The sequence below is a fragment of the Agelaius tricolor genome, unplaced genomic scaffold, assembly GCF_023055355.1.
Source record: "Agelaius tricolor isolate 1412-34295 unplaced genomic scaffold, bAgeTri1.0.p SCAF_83, whole genome shotgun sequence".
NCBI lineage: Eukaryota > Metazoa > Chordata > Aves > Passeriformes > Icteridae > Agelaius > Agelaius tricolor.
In genome coordinates, this window is record NW_027269343.1 from 229,206 (window position 1) to 244,916 (window position 15,711).

General features: G+C 45.8%; 1 protein-coding gene across 1 annotated transcript in view; it reads right to left on the bottom strand.

Annotated features, from left to right (window-relative positions):
* Positions 1-15,711, bottom strand: part of TRPM8 (transient receptor potential cation channel subfamily M member 8) — a 130,569-nt gene that overhangs the window by 78,014 nt on the left and 36,844 nt on the right. The window contains exon 3 of the mRNA XM_071418335.1: positions 11,556-11,679. The gene's annotated coding sequence lies outside the window, so the exon portion shown is untranslated. The remainder of the gene's footprint in view (positions 1-11,555; positions 11,680-15,711) is intronic.

Here is a 15,711-nt window from a genome sequence, read left to right on the forward strand (position 1 = left end):
TGGCTTTGGACACTTCCAGGGATCCAGGGGCAGCCACAGCTGCTCTGGGCACCCTGTGCCAGGGCCTGCCCACCCTCAGAGGGATGAATTTTTTCCCAATATCAGATCTAAATCAACTCTTTCAGCTTAAAGCCATTCCTCCTTGTCCTCTCATGATGCCAAATTTATTTGTGCACTAGCAGAGTTTGCAAGCATGATGAGGACCATCAAATACCTCACCACAAGCAAGTGCTGTAATTCCCATAGTATTGATTGGATGATGAGTAGCATTATTACAGAAGACCTTAAACACTGGGAAATTCAAACACTGCATGGCTGTGAGAGACTCCTGTCATTAAAGGGCTGTGTGGAGAACATCTATAACACTTTAAAAATATGCTTACATGCCATAAATCACTGCCCCTCAATAATACATGCACATGATATTCATAACAGCATAATTACATGACAATTACCATACAGCAGTAATTAAAGGGAAACCCTGTGTGCCATCCAAGGCAGCTTCTTTGAAACAGACTAAATATACAAGGAAAATATAATTAAGCAACAGAAGGTGAGCTGTTTCCTGATGATAATTACATTACTGGCTGTATTTTCAATTAGGTCACATCTAAAACATCAGATTTGTTCAGGGTTTTGATGTCCACAGGAATCCTGCTGCACAAGAGCCCAGGTGGTCATGGACTTACCTACCAATCTCATTTGTTAAAAGCTTTAATGGCAAGTAGGTTTTGCCCCTTGGCAGACTTTTGGGCAGCTGCCTAATTTCTATAATGGCCTAACACAGACTTCAGCCAAAAGCAGGAGTCATTCTGTATTACTGAAGGAAACATTCAGCTCAGTTGAACAATAAATGCAGATTTTTTAGTTGAGGCAAGACCTTGCAGAGGTGAGGAGTAGCTTCAATAAACATTTCTATGCATTTTGGTAAAGCTCTGCCAAGTAAAAGGGCTTGAGGAATGAGGCAGATGAGAGGGGAAGGCTAGGAAAGAATGTGCAGTGCTCACAGAGGGGTTTACACACAGCTCAGGCTGGGAGGATCTGCTGCTGGGGACCCAAGAGCAGCCCAGGAAGCACAGCTGAGCTCTCCCACACTGCCATCAGAGGCACTGAAGAATTTAAGGACTTCATTTGACACAACTCATTTAAATGCCTCAGACTCCCAGCAGCAGCCTAGAGGTGGGGGAATGCAGTAATGAACCCTGAGAGCTCAGGTCATTTCCATTACAGAAGCATTTCAACCTCTTTGGAGAAGCTGCAGCAACTGGTGCATTTCAAAGCTGAGCCTACAGACATATGCTCCGTGGCTAGAGAGGGCTGGCTGCTATTTTTGTACGTGCTTTCCTGGGAAAAGCCAGCATTTCACAAACAAGTTCAGCTAGAGAAATCATTGTATATTCATTCCTTGCTCCCTCAAAGGATACAACTTGCAGGATCCTCCCCAAGAGCAGCTCCAGCAAAGCACAGATGGATGACTCTGGATTTACCCTTCCCAAGCTGTCTGAGGCAGTGAGTTACTAAACACGAGTTGTTCTCATCATGATCATAATCTAATGGGTCACAGATGGCACAGAACATTATGGCATCCTGAATTTTGTGCCCATTCATGCTGTTGTTTGTTCAAAGAAATTAATCTCAAAGGTTGCCAACCGCTGTCTTGCTCAGAATCACCTTTTTACCTTCTCACCATCTGCTCTGAGACCTCGAGGGTGAGTCAGTGTGAGTCCAGCCTGAGCTGCAACTCACTGGGTTGCATCAAATTTGAAATCATCCAGCACAAAATGTACCTCATTGCTACTGATCCCTGCAGGACAGGCAGCACTTCCCTGCTCAGGCCAGCAGTACCAGGACCACTGCAAAGAGAAAATGTTTTGGAGGTTTGTACCCACAGGCTGAGTCCAGCTACAACACAGCCCCATCCATCAAAATCCTTCTTTAAAATCAGCCAAGCCTGATAATGGATAACATCCACATCCACACTCACCTGGTCCACTGTCTCCTGAAACCTCAGCAGAGCAAACAAGCTGAATTATTCCCTGTTTCTCAACTGGCACCCCTTTGCTAGCATGGATACTTAAAAAAATCCACCTCATTTATTTTGGGCCTTTACAACTTGGAGAGTCACTTCAAATTCTCCTCTGGCCTCCAATAATTTTTTTCCATGCCAGTTAGGCCAAAAGGAGACATTTTTTGCAGCTAAACAAACAGAAAAAGGGATGAAAAGAGGAGGTCACAGTCCAGATTTCAGCACTGACCATGTCATACGTGGCCTTTTCTGTACAAAAAGCCCAGATAAAGCCCAAAATCTGATTATGTAGATTATTCTCTCACGTCACACTTTGATACTCTTATGCATTTCAAGGCTTCTAATGTGTCTTTCAGAGAGAAGGGCTTGCATGAGGCCCTCAACAGAGGGCTAGGAAGGAGGGGAAAAAAGTGGATTTATCCTATCATTCAGCAAGGCACCAGAGCCCAAGCAGGAAGGTGGGGGAGCCTGGCATTCTGCCACCAGAGAAAGCCCAAGGAAAGCTGCTCTCTTGGGAGGCAGCCAGATGGAAATGAAGCCTTGAGCTGCAGCATGGTGAAAGCTGCTCCTACAGAGTGGATCTGCTACTCACAGACAAGAAGGGAGTGGGGTGTGTGGGCTCATTGAGCCCACAGAGGATTCAGGATAAACAGCAAGCTCCTCTGAAAACAGAGCTGGTGATCCCAAAGGGGGAAGTGTAAAGCTGCAGATAAAGCCTGCAGCAGCTCCCTTGGAGCTTGCAGAGCTCACCAAGGTGAGGGGCAGGGACACACCTGAAGGATGGGGTCATCCAGAGGGACCTGGGCAAACTCCAGCACTGTGGGCATGGGAATCCCGTGAGGTTTAACAAGACTTGTGTTGCAGTAAGGGAGAAAAATGATAAAGAAAGGCCTCATAAAATCAAAGCTGCTCTCCTAAAACCAATGGCTGGCCTTGTCAAGCTAGCCCTTTGCAAGTTCCCATGTGGAAGCAATCCTGGTGTGAGCAGTTCATTAGCATAGCAATCTATTCCTGGGTGAAAAACAACCAGCACCTGTATGAGCTGCTTTTACACCTCTAGAAAAATGAAAACTATCTCTCACAAAGAGCTTTTCGTCCATGTACACACCAGGGGTTTGAGTGACCAATCAATACAGAACAACAACTTGTTACTAAAGAAAGTAATTGGCAAGAAAGCTGCTGACCAACTGGAGTCACACACACGAGTCTGTAAAACTGTATAAAAACCAGTTATGTGAATAAAGAATGGGCTTTTTCCACTACGAAGCAAATGGAGACCTGTGTGATTTATTCCCATACACTTGGGTCCAGGCAAGCCCCAGAATTAGAATTAATCCAGGCTGGGATGGAGCAGCCCTGGGAGAAGGACTTGGGGGTGCTGGTGGGGTGAGAGCTGGACCTGCCCCAACTCTGAATCCCCCAGTGTGGGGGGCAGGGGAGAGAGGGGTTCTGCCCCTCTGTCCAGGTGAGACCCTACCTGCAGAGCTGCCCCAGCCCTGGCAGAAGGTGTGGAAGTGCTGGAGTGAGTCCAGAAATGATCAGAGGTCTGGAGCACCTCTGCCATGGGGAAAAGCTGGGAGAATTGGGATAGTTCAGCCTGGAAAAGAAAAGGCTTTGGATAACCTAATTGTAGCCTTCCACTACCCAAAGGGAGCCTACAAGAAAGATTTAGCATTTACTGGCTGGCAGAATGAAGCTCAGAGTCACATTAAATTTTGAAAATCTTTGGAAGAAATTTTTGTGTCTTTTCTAGTGAGTCACTGGTCTGTTACCACTGCCAAAGGAAAGAAAGGGTAAGCAAAGCCCTGCTGTAACCCAGGACTACCTAAATAGTTGTGGGTTTGGTAACCAAGCGGAGATACAGCTGCACAGGAGGGGCTGCACTGCAGCCCTGTCCCAGTGGCCACCCTGTTTGCACAACCACTCAGCCCCATAAATCTCAGATAAAAGAGATGTGTCTGTGGTGAGATGCTGGCTGAGGCACAGGGCCCCACACTGAGGGTCTGCTTCAAGCACTGTGGAAAAGCTGAGCCAGCCACTTGTGTGCTCCACCTCCTTCTGGTTCAAAGGGAGCAAGGAATATTCCCTCACTGAGAGGTGAGAGCCATTAGCAACTGCAGGGATCATTGCACCTGCAGTGGTCTGACAAAATGGGACTGCAGAGTAGGTACTGCACTACCCTAAAAGATAAAAACAAAGTTTTTACCCCAATTTTGTTCCATTTCGTACATACTTTCAACTCCCTCCAAGCCTTCAAAGTTGCAGTCAAGTAATTTTTAGCAGATCAAAGAGACCTAAACCTGATACTTTTGCTCAGTACATTTAAAAACTGATTTGTTTACCAAAAGCTGCCTAAAATATGTGGAGTTCAACTTGAATGTGTTAGACTTGGCTAAAAGCCACTCTATCCTCTATTGAAGGCAGGAGTGCTATAGAAAGTAAATACCATCCTATTGTCTCCAGGTTTCTGCTAATCCCTTAGGAAAAAAAATAGGTAAATTAAAAAAAATTTATTTGACAGTCACAATGCCATGAAATACAGTAACACTTGAGCTGCACTAAGGATTAAAACATATATTGCCAGGGACAGCTTAGAGCACAGTTACACAACCAAAATAAGAATACAATGAAATAAGAGTATCATGCCTGCAGGATTCTCACAGCCCTGTTTAGTATTCTTTGCTTCCTGCATGACACCAAAGACATTTCCAAGTGGCCTTCAGCTATCACAACCCCTTGTTTATTAAAGGCTCGTGTTTGAAGCAGAATTTGGCACTGATTTCACTCACTTCCTCTTTGTACCCCTCACCTTTTTCCTTGGATTGTTACTCCATATGAAAAATGCCTATTTTATGATTGGCTTTTCGCAAATATTCAAATGAATATTACATGTGTTATGTTAGAAAGTTCTGCTGTATTCATTTTCTTAAGTAGTGTGTTAAATGTAGTTTTAGGTTATAACAATGTTAAAATAGAAACTATGCTATGTAAGATAGTTTTTTTAAGAGAGGAGCGAGGTGCTCTCACTGAGATAGCAGCCACAGGACACCTGAATCTTTCAGAGAAAGAGAATTTATTGCCCCATTATCAGAAGAAATGAACTTCTTCCCACCTTGCTTAGCCCTGAAGATGCTGTCAGGATTCAGAGGAAGAAGTTGACACTGACCAGACAGAATCCTGTGTTTGAATGGAATTTATGCACCATGGATGAGGTGTATGAATATGCAACAGGCTGTTGCTTTTAAGGGTTAATCCTCTGTTAACGTGGGTCCTTTTTTGGGCTTATTTTGCCCAGAAAAGGCACCTGGACTGTCCTTAACTCTTTGTTTTTATTGTCTTGTATTGTCGTAATCCAAATTGTCCAAATTTTTATTATTATATTACTATTATATATATATCTATATATTATATCTATATATCTATAGATATATAATACCTATATATATTATATATGTAATTATATTACTATTTTTATAACCACTTCATTACTATTAAACTTCCAAAATTCTAAAACCAAGTGACTGGCGTTTTTCACACTCCAGGAAGAAGCAGGAGGCTAATCCCTGCCTTTCCAGTGAGTGTGCTCACTCTTTAAACTCCTTGGTCCTCCCCTCCATTCAGCCCCTTGCTCCACGGAGCTCAGCCATCAGTGCCTTTGCTGCTGCTTTCTCATCTTCCCACGCTGCGGGCTGCTATTGCATTTCCCCAGCTGGCTCCTCCTCTCCTCTTCCCACTCTCTTTCCTCTTTAGATTCACTTCAAGGCCAGCTTCCCTTCCTTGCTGCTGGGCTGACACAGCTGGGAGTGTGGTAAGGCAGGGGGAGGGAAGCCGAGCAGGGAGCTTTTATTCAGCTACGCTTCCTTAACCAAGCAGCTGCTTTGAAGCCCCAAGGTCCAATTTCAACTGCTGGAGTTGCCAGTAATAAAAAACAGCTAAATATAACACTGCTTTCAAAAGGCAGGTTTTGAGATGGGGGACTGTTAAAGCTCTCCAGCTGAAACACAATCAGAATGTGTAAATACACAGCTTAGGTGTAACAGCCAGTAAACACTTGCTGGAGTGAATACTTGGACTCACAGAATGGGTTGGGCTGGAAGGGACCTCAGAGTGCATCTCATTCCATGGGCAGGATCATCTTCCACTGTTCCAGGTTGCTCATCTCATTCCATGGGCAGGATCATCTTCCACTGTTCCAGGTTGCTCATCTCATTCCATGGGCAGGAGCATCTTCCACTGTTCCAGGTTGCTCATCTCAAAGCCCTGGGGATCCAGGGGCAGCCACAGCTTCTCTGGGCACCCTGTGGCAGGGCCTGCCCACCCTCCCAGGGAAGAACTCTGCTGCTCCCATGATAGCAGCTAAATAGAAATTAAAGCCTTGAGGAGGGCAAATTTACATCAGTGCTGTGGAGAGCTGGCAAAGGAAGCAGGAACCAAGAGCCTTGACAAACAAAACTGCCATTCTCTGCATAAAAAATAAATGTTCCACTGATCTTGGTGGTCTGTTTGCATGTGTAAAACTTCCCCAGAGCAAAGCCTGAAAGATGCTGGTAGGAAAGCTGTTAAGGGATGGGATGAGTGGCACAGAAAATCACACCAAAGACCAGATTCTGCTCTGCAAAGAAAGTTTGACTGCTATATCTGAGGTACCTACAAAATCACACCTCCAGGTCACTAGAGTCAAAATAACCAACGGAGAAAAAAAACCCAAAATACCAAAACCACACCAAACAGGAATAACAAGTCTAAAAATAGCAATATTTAAGTTTACACTTTTGGACAATAGTACTTTCCACCCATTCATTTAGCCAGAACAAATTCTCACTCTTTCCAGTGTCTGAATCTGCAATTCCTCGTGGCCATTTATTCCTGTACTCCTCTTTTCCTGGTGCCCTTTCCCTAGTTATTTTCTCATAAAACAAATGCATTTTGCCCCCCTACAACCCATCACTGCAATGCACACCACTCACAAAATCTATACTCAGTAGTTTCCACTTTCTCCCTCTCTTTTTTTCTTGTACTTTTCTAATACAAGAAGTCTGTGCATAAAAATATTCTTAAATAGCCCAGCTGCATTGGAAATAGTACTTTTTACACAACTGTTTGGGGGTTTTTTTGGTTTTTTGTGGGTTTTTGTTTTGTTATTCCTAATGATTATCATGGTTGTAAATTAAAGGCATAGTTTTATTCCTTTTCAGAAGAGACTGAAGGATGGGGAGAGAGGTGACTCTGCCTCTCCACCCAATACTAGGGAAGCTACACCTGGAGGAGTGCTGTTAAATGTGGGTCCCCTCTGTACAAGGCATGGATTTACAGGAGAAAATCCAGCAAAGAACCAAAAGTGGATGAAGGGACTGGAGCATCTTTCACATGAGGAGAGTTTGAGAGAGCAGGGGCTGCTCAGCCTGGACAAGAGGCTCAGGGATGATGTGCCCAGGTACCTTTTGGGAGGGAATGAGGCACAGACACACACATGAAATTCCATCTGAGCAAAAGAAAATCCTTTTTGACCTTGAGACTGGTCACACACTGGAACAGCAGAGAGGTGGTGGAATCTTCAGCTGTGGGGATATCCAGATCCCAACTGGACAGTCCTGGACAGGCTGCTCTCAGTGACCCCACTGCAGCTGCAGGTTTGGGCTGGGTGATCCCTTCCAGCCCAAACAACACCAGTTCAAGGTGAGGATATCTGAGAGATTAGCTAAAACCTGTCACTATGATATTTTCTGAAAAATCCTCTTTGCCCAGGATTTTCTCCTGGGAAGCTGAGAAGCCTCAGAGAGGAATGAAAACAACAATTATCTGATTCCTGCTCCTGTGTTTGCTGCTTTGGAATGTGGCTTGGACATTGTTTACCAACAGGTGAATTATTGATTGGTTCCATGTGAATTGTTTTAATTTAATGGCCAATCATGGTCCAGCTGTGTTGAGGCTCTGAGGAGTCAGTCACGAGTTTTTATTATTCTTTTCTAGCCTTCTGATGTATCCTTTCTTTTTCTTTAGTATAGTTTTAGTATAGCATTCTTTTAATATAATATAAAATAATAAATCAGCCTTCTGAGAACATGGAGTCAAATTCTCATCTCTCACCTTGTCCTGGGGACCCTCACAAACCCCACAAAAACCCACATAGTGACACTGCCCCACCAGTTCCAGCCATGGCTCTGAAGTAGGACCAGGGCTGGAATCCAGTTCATGCAGGAAACAGTCCTGCAGCCTCCTTCATTCCCTGACCAGGGGACAGCTGGCAAGCTTCACCCAAATCCTCACCCAAGCCCTTTCTGGGACTCATGGAAATGCCAATAACATGGAGTTTATCTTCTCCTCACTGGAGGGGAATGTTGATTATCTGCAGTTTTTGATGTGCATTTCTCAGAGCTCAGCTACATCCCTTCCCAAAGAAATGGATAAGTCAGCTTGCCTTGAGCAGCATCTGGATCAGCTTTGGACAAGTGTGTGTGGGCAACAGAGATGATGTTGCACTCTGGCTCAAGTCATAAAAAACGTGATTATCTGTCCAGAAAAAGATGCTGGCCACTTCCACACCCTTGTTTGAAGAGTGAAGATCTTATGCATCTGCAGGAAAAATCCATTTTCATCCCCTTTGTTTCCAAAAGCTGCCTGTGCTGGCTCAGCTCTCCAGCACAGCAATGATGGATCTATGCCAGATGCCACAGCAAGTAAGCTCAGCACCTGACTTAACTGCAGCTTCCTTAATGCAGGGATCTGACACTTCCAGGGGCCCTGGTTTTATTTCATGAATCTTATCTTAGATGTCCTGACCAGTAGCTTTGACCACAGCTGCATTCTGACACAAGATCACTGCACACCTTGAGTCAGGAGAGCTCACTGAGCTCCTTTTTTCAAGCTGAACAGAGACAGTACAGAAATATCCCCTTTTAGTCAGAGTTGAAATGAAGGCCTTTGTATGCAGTCACAAAGTGCACTCGACTGACTCACAGTTGAAAGAAGAAATGAAACCAATTTGGTTTTCAATCACACTTTAAACCCACTTTTCCCCTAGGAAAGGTTTAAGAACAAAAATTGGACTAATAATACCACAGGAAACCTCAAGGTAAACAAAAGCTTAATTGTGAGGAACAGAACAAAAGTGGGGTTTGCTGCTGCCAGATGCCTCCTTTCCTAGTGTGTGACTCAGCCAAAGGCCTGACAGCACTGAACTGCCAACAAAGACAACTCCTCTTCACAACTCTTACATAAACACCATCAATCCAAATTATTAATTGCACCCAGCAGATAACACTGAGGTCTGTAAAGCATTGGAACAGGCTGCCCAGGACAGGGATGGAGTAACCATCCCTGGAAGTGCTCAAAAACCATGTGGATGTGGCACTTGAGGACATGGGTTGGTGGTGAATGTGGTGCTGGGTTGATGGCTGGACTTGATGAGCTGAAAGGTCTTTCCCAGCCTTCAGAATTCTGTGGCCATCATGTGGAGCAGAGGAACCTGCACAGAAGTGCTTGTGCTTCTCATCTCTTCACAAGCTTCAGTTCACCTGTCAAGAGCCCATAAGCACAGCTCAAAGCCCTTGGAGATGTGATGGAATAAAACCGCATCCCTCTCCAGGCAGAGGATGATGAAGGGCTTTGGCGCAGCCCCAGCCACAGGCTTGGCTTTATGGAAAGATTCTGCAGGAAACCCTGGCAAGAGGGAAAGCAAGGGGAGTTCTATTACAGCAAATCACAGAATCCCAGCCTGGGCTGGGTTGGAAAGGACCTTAAAGCTCCATCTCACTGCACCCCCTGCCATGGGCAGGGACACCTTCCACTAGACCAGTTTGCTCCAAGCCCTGACCCATCTTGAACACTTGAAGGGATGGGGAGCCCCCGACTTTCTGGGCAACAGCAGAACGGGTGAAGTGCCAAGGGAATGCCCCAAGAAGGATGTGTTATCCAGCAGGGACCAAGTTAAACCTCAAGTCAAAAACTCCCTCTCAAATACTTCAGAGCTCCAACAGTCCCCTTAGGGACAGGACAATGTCACCTTGCTGGGGAAGGCTGGAAGGACCACCTTTCCTCACACTGTGAGCAGCAGCCACTCTTAAAGCCTTGATATGCTACTGAGTCTAGAAATAGGAGAGTCAGCTTGTCTTCTCTTCTGCCCATTTCTGTGCAGAGCATGAAAGATTTACTCTGTGCAATAATGAGCACAACCACAGCCCTTACTTCTTTCTTGGCAGCTTTATTAAAACATTGCATTGCTTGATTAGGTTAAACCATTTCATGTCAAGATTTACACCAACCCTAAAATAAGTAATTTTGCTATGTATGGCTTTTTCTTTTCTAAGCTTGGGGGAAATACTCCCTAACCTCTAAACAAACCTCCTGTAAAGAGCTGAGTGCTTACAGCCTCTGAAAAACAGAAGCTTGGGACTTCCAAGAGCTGGATCTATCTAGAGGTCTGGAAAAGCCACATCATAACAGATTTACTTCTGAAAAGATTATCTGACAAACACTGACAGCTTCTCAGCTTGGCTGTCCCACTGAGCCCTGTTCTGCTCCTTCCTGCCCACCTCCACCACAGGCAGCAGGAAGAACAGGACAATACCACAGCCCCACTCTACATTCCTGCCTCAAAGGTATCCCAGCCACAGAAATCCAAATCCAACCAAGTTTTTGGCTTCAGCATGGTCATGGAATTCTTGGCTAGACAAACTTAAGCCTGGCTCCTGAGGCAAGTGCTGATGGGACATTCCAGGTGCCCAGAAGTCAAGCATTGCCAGCTGGCACTTGGCTCTTCCCTGCATCAAAGGGACCAGCAAAGCGAAACACTGATGGCCAAGGCAAAGACAACTTGTTATTGGAACTTGTTGGATGATTGCACTGCCAGTCCCTTGAGTTCCCATGTGATTATTTTACAAGCCATAACACCCAGGCAGCAATAATTCTCCAAAAACAAACAGAGAGGCCTAGACCCAGCATGAGGAAATGACTTGTTTTCTTAGGCAGTTTCTAAAGGTACAGTCCACCTCCTGCAGGGATCTTTTCTCCACCCCCCCATTGTGCACAGCTCCCTGCAGTTCTGAAGCTCAAGCTGTACTTGTGGATAGCTCTGCTCAAGATGTTTCAGGATACTTTACACTGGCAAGACTTTGCTCCTGCCACAGACAAGGAAACAAAGCTTTGAAGTTACAGTTGAAAGGCACAGTTTAAGGACACACCTAAAGTTTTACTGAGCAAAGAACCTTCCAATAAGGAAAGGAATAACCACAAATATTAGTTAGTGATTAACTTATTCAGGAGACAAAGGAACCTTGTTTGTGTGTGGAGTATCCTCCAGAGCAAGAAACATAATGAGTTCATGTTGGTCCATTGTCACTGCAGAATTCACACAAATGAGGCTGAAGCACCTCTCACTATAATTTCTAAGTTGCAAAGCAATGGATAATTATCTAACTTACTTTCAGAAACAGGAAGTCCACCATAGCACCTATATCCCTCAGTGCACTGATTAAATAGCTGAAAGTTGTTTGCATCAGGTGTTTCACCATTTCAGCAATGCCATACTCACAGCACACAGAGAGGTGGAACAGCTGGAGGATCACAGGAGAAGGAAATCACAGCTCCTGGTAGCCAATTTCCTCAGGTTCCAACGCTGCAGGAGATGCAGTGCCTCCTCTCCCAGGAGTGCATTCCTGAGGAAAGAAGGCAAAAACAAACCACAGTTTTCAATAAAACAGCCTAAACCCCCTACAAGGCATTTTGTGATCTTACAGCACTCAGGCTTAGAGCAGGATGTGTACCTGCCTTCCTGCCTGCACATTTAAGGCAGAATCAGGAACATTAAAGCATCTCCTGGCAGGGTCAGTGGCTCATGACAAAACCCTGCAGCACAGAGAATCACAGGGAGCCTGGCACGGGGCCAAGGGGCCTCCAGCAGCATCCCAGGGCAGCAGGCACACAAAGCCCATCCTGGGAGCCTTGTGTTGCACAGGAGGCAAGGCAAGCCTCTGGCAAACCAGATCTAGATTTGAGGACTTACAGCTTCTCCCCTTTTCTTCTTATCCTACCCAAATGACAGCCCCACGCTGCATTTCAGCCTCATTTATAGCCTTGTGAGGAATGAGCACAGCTGAGGCAGAGCCTGTGCCCTCCCAGCTGCCTTCACCCAGACAGCTGCACCTGAGGGAGCTCTCCAGCAGCACAAAGAGCCATCACATCACCATGACTCCAGCAGGGAAGTGCTGAGAGATAAGGGGAGATTGATAAACAGAGCAGCCACCACAACCACAGCAAGGGAACCCAGGGCAGCTTTGGGTGGGTTGTTTTGTTTGAGCCTCTACTCCACAACTGTAGAACAGCCTGGCAGCAGTCCAGGGCCTGAGGGAATGGCTGAAGCTGTGTCAGGGCATGTTTAGGTTGGATTTTAGAGAAAGGTTCTTCCCCCAGAGGGTGCTGGGCACTGCCCAGGCTCCCCAGGGAATGGGCACAGCCCCAGGCTGCCAGAGCTCCAGGAGCATTTCAACAATGGTCCTAATTCCATCATATGAATAGAGAATTCTGCCTTTCAGACATCCTCTGCTCTTGACAACAGCCTCCCATCTTAAGTTTTTGATAGCTTGGATTCCAAGAAGAGCTCATGAAGACCTATCTTTGGGATTACACTGAGCTATGATATTAACTTTTATTTATTAGATTCCCAATGAGCAGCCCTACTGCAAGTTTCTTTTTATAGCTGATCAAATTAAACATGTATGACCTGTCACCCTGTAGTCAGTCTCAGTGTTATCTCCTTGCTGAGAAACACAATGGAGAACAACAACATTCTCTCTTCCACAGCCAAATAATTTTTAATCACTTCAGCCACAGATCCCCTATTGGTAATCTGTCCTCTGGGCCCTCCTTGTTCTTAAAGCAGAGGCTGCTAGAGAATTCAATTAATGTGTCCCCCAAGGATAACACATTCAATCACAATAAGTGAGGAAAAGCATGCTCAGATGGAAAAGAAACTCCAGCTCCAAAATTCTGTGTCCCAGTGGGCAGAACACCATTAGTCCCATGAAGTAAGGAAGGGCTTTGGGTTTCTGCCTTGGGAACAAAAATCTTTGCTGCTGCTGAATTTCCCCCCTTTTAGGATGATCTGCCATCTTAATCCAGGGAAGCCCAAAGGAGTTTTTGGGGTCAAACCTTCAGAAGATCAGTGTTGGGTCTGTTGTGCTCATTTGGTTTTCCCCATCTGTTAAAGAATATGTAAATCCTATATGCCACCTCTTCCACTGCTCAGGTGCCTAAAACATTATCCAGTTAGCAGAGGAAAAAGCATGGATTAAACCCCAACCCTTTTTGAAGGGCAGAATTCTCAAAGGAAAGCTGTATTCTGTCCAAGGCTTTGCCTAGTTGGAACTTTCTGCTGTATTATTTATCACTGAGTCACAGAATCACAGAACTGCCTGAGCTGGAGGGGACCCACAAGGGTCATTGAATCCAAGCCCTGGCCCTGCACAGGACACAATCCCACCCTCTGCATCCCTGAGAGCATTGTCCAAATGCTCCTTGGGCTCTGACATGCTTGGGACCATGACCACTGCCTGACCATCAGGCCAGAACATCATCTGGGGAAAGAACTTTTCCTAACATCCTGCCTAAACCTGTCCTGACACAGCTCCAGCCACTTAGCTCAGCTTCTCTGCATCACCTTCAAACAGAATATTGTGTCCCAGTCACACAGACCTTGAACAAAACCAACCATTGTCTTGCTCAAGCAGGGTAAAGTATAAAGAATTTCAAGCTCCCTACACATGGCCAAAAATGGTCCAAACCAGCTCAACACAGAACAAACCTGCAGCTCTTAGTGGATTTGCTCTCCATGTCATTGGGTTGGAACTATATGATCTTTAAGGTCCCTTCCAGCCCAAACCATTCCATGATTCTATGATAAATTTGCTTCCATGGACCTAGAGGCATTCTGCAACTCCAGAGGACTAGAGCTTCAAAAATATACATTTAAAATAAAATTTCCACACATCCTGTCCCACCAACCTAAAATATGCAGGCACTGGGTAGGAACCCAGCTTCCAAAACCATCCTGTTGTCAGCAGCTTCAATGCTGCATAAACATGCCCAGGGACAACTGCTGAGTCACAGCAGCAGCACGAGATTATCCAAGGTTTGAAAAATCTGGATTTCAGAACAGAAACCGCTGTGTTGCTGTCAGTTAGCAGCGAAACAAAACACAGCATTGAGGAGGGGGGGAAAAAGAAAACAAAGCCAAACTGTTGGCTATGTTGGGTAACTTTTCCAGTCTTCTCAGCTTGTGATAGTGGCAGATGGCCCAGTCTGTAAATTAGCAGTTACCAGATGGGCCCCCTAAGTAGCTTTACTGCAGTAAATTGATTTGTTCGTGGATTTGGTATTAAAATGTCCTTCACTGTCTGGGTAGTGTTTGGCCACAGAGCTGCAAATTCCACTCGATTGCAGGGAAGGCCCAAAACCCCAAGCATGCCTGTTGGGAAGCTACTTCCACGTGTGGTGGTTACTGGTGAGTCCCAGTCAGCAGCCAGGTGGGTGTACTGGAGGTACCTGGCTCTGCCAGAGAGGCCAGAGCAGACTCAGGAGACTGATGATCACTTCAAACTGAGGGTATTCTATGACTCTGTCCTTTAGTTCTGGCCATGGATGATAAATTCAGACAACTTTGCAGTGAGGAGATGGGAAAGGACACCCTGACCTAGGGAAATATCTGTTGGGTTGACACAGCTATTTCAGGACACAATTCTCATTGTGGGAAGGAATTCAGCTTATCAGATACTTCAGTGCCATCCATCTCTCTCTCTCCTTCTTCCCTCTGCACCCTTTGCCTCTCCTCCAATGATTTTCACAGAACCACAGAATTCCTCTGGAAATCATCCAGTCCAACTCCCTGGGTCACCTAGAGCTGGTAACACAGGAGTGCATCCAGGTGGGTTTGGGATGCCTCCAGAAAGGGAGACTCCACAGCCTCCCTGGGCAGCTGTTCCAGGGCTCTGCCACCCTCAGTGAACAGAGGTTCTTCCTCATGTTGAGGTGGAACCTCTTGTGGTTTAGTTTATGGCCATTGTTCCTTGTCCTGCCACTGAAAAGAGTCCAGCACTGCCCTCTTGGCACCCACCTTGGAGAGATTTGTATGGACTGATGAGATCCCTCTTGGCACTCACCTTGGAGAGATTTGTATGGACTGATGAGATCCCTCTTAGCACCCACCTTGGAGAGATTTGTATGGATTGATGAGAGCCACTCTCAGTCTTCCAGTCTTCTCCAGACTAAACAGGCCCAGCTTATGCAGTTTCTCCTCATCAGAGAGGTGCTCAAGACCCCTCATCATCGTTGTGACCTCTGCTGAACCCTCTCCAGCAGCTCCTTGTCTTTCCTGAACTGTGGAGACCAGAACTGAACACAACACTCTCAGTGTGGCCCCAGCAATTCTGCTGGAGGTGCTAATGAACCACATGTGCAGATTTTGGCCCTCCTCTGTCTCCTTTGCTGCTCAGCTGTGCAGTGAGTTCCCTGTAGCAGGATGTGCTGCCTTGTTATCCAGGGTGAACTTTGGGTGCTGAAAGGCACCTTTATTTTGTACTGCTAACCAGAATTTCTGCTCCTGTGGCAGTATCTCAAAGAGGATGGAATTACTGGAAAGAAAAGAAGGTCAATATGTGATTTTCCTCCATTTCATGGCAGAGGCTGATAGCCAA